General features: G+C 40.2%; 1 pseudogene across 1 annotated transcript; it reads left to right on the plus strand.

The window, feature by feature from the left end:
- The first annotated feature begins 2 nt into the window (after positions 1–2).
- On the plus strand, positions 3–2,827 carry LOC132170803 (transcription termination factor MTERF2, chloroplastic-like; annotated as a pseudogene). The gene is made up of 6 exons (XR_015911311.1): positions 3–145; positions 379–802; positions 1,018–1,233; positions 1,533–1,639; positions 1,879–2,165; positions 2,421–2,827. The product of XR_015911311.1 is annotated as a transcription termination factor MTERF2, chloroplastic-like (transcript).
- The last annotated feature ends 761 nt before the right edge of the window (positions 2,828–3,588 follow it).

Genomic DNA, 3,588 nt, shown 5'->3' on the forward strand with positions numbered 1-3,588 from the left:
ATTTGACGAACAGGTTGGGGCCTTTCATTGACTATGTTATGGTTGAGGCCGCCGCCATGAAGCGCTTCCCTGAGTTCTCCGAGTCCACGTTCAATTTCAGGGCCAAGACCGTGATTCAGGACTCGAATGTAGTGCCACTTACAAGGTAAAAGGACAGAGGCTAAATTAGTGACGTTTTGTTGTTTGTGTGATCTAGTTTATGTGATGTTATCTGTGGTGTTGTTGCGTAGAGTTGTTGAATTTTTGTGAAACCCAATTGCTTTGATTTGATACCAAGTTGTTATTTATTTGTGTTTTTGAATTTAGTGATTCGAAGTGGAAAATGGGGGGTTAAAAAGGGCTTATTATGTTAAATTGTGATTCCTGAATTGTGTATAGGTGGTTGAAACATAATTCAGTGTCGTATCCGAAAATTGGGAAGCTGATTTGCATGTCAAGCGGGAAAATTGAGTCTATAAGACGTGTTGTTGAGTGGTTGAAGTCGATTCGTGTGAAGGGGGAGTTTCTTGGGGTTGCATTCACAAAATCCGGCGAGAATATTTTGGAGTGCAACAATGATGAGTTGGATGAAATCATCGAGTATCTAGAGTGCAATGGAGTTAGGAGGGATTGGATTGGTTATGTCGTGAGCTGGTGCCCCCCGTTGTTGTCTTACAGCTTGGAGGAAGTGAGAGCTCGTGTGCAGTTCTACTTGGATATGGGTATGAATGAGAAGGATTTTGGAACAATGGTCTTCGATTATTCCAGGGTGCTTGGCCAGTTTACTATGGAAGAGATGAATGAAAAAGATATTTGATTCCCTGTGTGCTCTTTCATAATTTTGGAGTCTCATAGGATCCATTTTTTATTATGTAGATTATAGTAGCAAAAGTAATTGAAACATGAGGCATAAGTAATTTTTTAGAAATCATTCACCTTATCCTGATTGTGTGCGTTGATTTCACTTCAATATGATGTGTTCTTAATCACTAACCAATTTGCATAGACATTAAGTGAGAAGCTGCTTGTGTTAACCAGGTTAGTTATTTAAAGGAATTTGGCCTTTGTACTGACGAGGTCGGCAAATTGCTAGCTTTTAAACCACATTTGATGGGCTGTGGCATTGAGGAAACATGGAAGCCTCTTGTTAAGTACCTGTACTACCATGGGATTTAGCGAGATGGAATGAAGAGAATGCTTATGGTTAAACCAATCATCTTCTGTGTTGATTTGGAGACAACCATTGTGCCAAAGGTATTCCCTTACTGATTATATTGTGTATGTACTTGGACATTGTTGTAAATCCGATATTATTATAGAGGCCGACTTCTACAAGCTAGTTGAATTCTTTTGTTTGGGTTTCTTCTTGCTAATGTTGGTCTTACCCCTCAAGTTCTCTCCCTTGGTATCAATTTCCCCTAATGATTCTTGAATTACATGTTTAGTGAATTCTTTCAACATGACCCAGATATATGTTGTATAAAATTTATGTTTTTTTAAATTTTTTATTTTTTTATAATGGTACTAATATTTATTTTTCTCTCCTTGCAAAGATGCGATTGTTTCAGGACATAGGCATTTGAGACGATGCCATTGGCAACATGCTTGTAAAGTTTCCTTCATTCTAACATACAGCCTCTACAAGAAGCTCCGGCCGGTGGTTTGTTCCTTTCTTACGTCTCGCTATTTTGTGAGGCATTTCTATTTGGCAAAACACAGTCAAAAAGATTAGGGACATCTCCCGACTTGCACGAGTAATGTTTGTATTAAAATGCTAGTAGGTTATATTTGTTTCTGCTGTCTTATAATTTTTATTATTTTTAAAATATGTTAGGCGCAATTGTTTTGGTCCAGCAGAATTATGTCTAATATTGACCTGTAGTGATAAACTGAAATCAGAGTATAATACTGGTCATATTCTTGATGACCAAAGCTGGAGTCAGTGAGAAGGATATTGGGAAGGTTATAGCTTTGGCACCAGAGCTCTTAGGATGCAGCATAGTGAAAAAGCTCGAGGTTAATGTGAAATATTTTCTGTCACTTGGCATACGTGTTCGACAACTGGGTGAGATGATTGCTGATTTTCCCATGCTTCTCCGATACAATCCAGATATCCTCCGTCCAAAGTATCGTTACTTGCGGAGACCTATGGTCCGCCCTCTGAAAGATCTCATCGAGTTTCCCAGGTGAACTGCATCAAAGAGAGTTGTGTTGACTGACCTTAAGTTGATTTTAGAATCTTCTCTATGTTCTTCATTCTGTTGCTTAAAATAAGTTTGGTGATCTATCCTAGTCATCATTAAATGACTTTCCATACTCAAATGAGTGCAAGGTCTCACAAAGAGGCTCTTATATTTTGCAAATTCAGAAAAGATACTGTTTTAGAATCTCTTGTCATTCATATTAGCTTTTGACACTGTCCATGATGAACTTGTCTGCAGGGTTTTCAGCTATTCTCTTGATGCCCGAATAATTCCAAGGCATAAGATTTTGGTGGAGAGGCGGATAAATTTAAAGCTGCGCTACATGTTGGCAAGCACCGATGAAGAGTTTGAGAAAAAGGTTGAGGCTATGGTGGAAAGGCATCGAAGATTTGAAGAAGCTGGTCTCGTGGATGACGACAATCTCTCTGATTCCGAGGCAACTGAGGCCCCTGTGGATAATATTAATCTTTCTGTAAGTGGGGCAATGTAGTAAGTTCTGAAACTCAATCTGTCTTGTGTTCCAAGGTCAAAACCAGCATAGGTTTTAGGAACCCAGAAGAACAGGCGTTCTTTGAAGTCAATGGAGATGTGTTTCCGAAATACAGAACGCCATTTGTTCTGCGATCAAAAGTGGCGTTCTTTGAGGTTATGGAATAAAAATGTCAGGTGTTTCTGGAAGATAGACAGGCGACAAGCATTTTGAGAATGGAAATGGCATGAGAATAGGAGTAAAATGACATTATATGGTGGGAAAGACGACATTCGTTTCTGAAATCTGAACAACAAGCATCTTGCAAAGGGAAAACAAAATCCAGCTGGTTACCAGCATTTTCTGATCCCCTGAATTGGACATGGGTTTGTTCTGGCTATCAGCACTAATGCCAAGTTCAAGGTCCACCACAGGTTGTTATTACCTGACAGAGTGCTCATCATTCTATGCTGGGAAGGGTCTGACTTTTGATAATTTTGGACTTCCAAATCCCACACAACCTCCTGCAGCGGGAAATTCTGGGAAGCGCAATGGAAAGAAAATCATATTGGCCGCAGTTGTTGGGGGAATTGGCTTTGTTCTTTTGGTTGTGTTGTTGGTACTGCTGCTGTTATGCACCCGCAAGAGGGGTGCTACAAATCAAAGAGGGGTTGGTGTGGGGCCAGTTCCTGCCGAAGGCAGTGCACCACCTCCCGGATTAGTGATTAACTTTTCCAGTCTGGGAGACGCATTTACATATCAGCAACTGCTTCAAGCCACAGGTGACTTCAGCGAAACAAACCTCATCAAACATGGCCACTCGGGGGATCTGTTCCGGGGTGTCTTGGAGAATGGGATCTATGTGGTCATCAAAAGGATTGATTTGCACGCAATTAAAAAGGAAACATACCTTCTGGAATTGGATTTCTTTAGTAA

This window comes from Corylus avellana, chromosome 2 (assembly GCF_965113065.1).
Source record: "Corylus avellana chromosome 2, dhCorAvel1.hap1.2, whole genome shotgun sequence".
Lineage (NCBI taxonomy): Eukaryota > Viridiplantae > Streptophyta > Magnoliopsida > Fagales > Betulaceae > Corylus > Corylus avellana.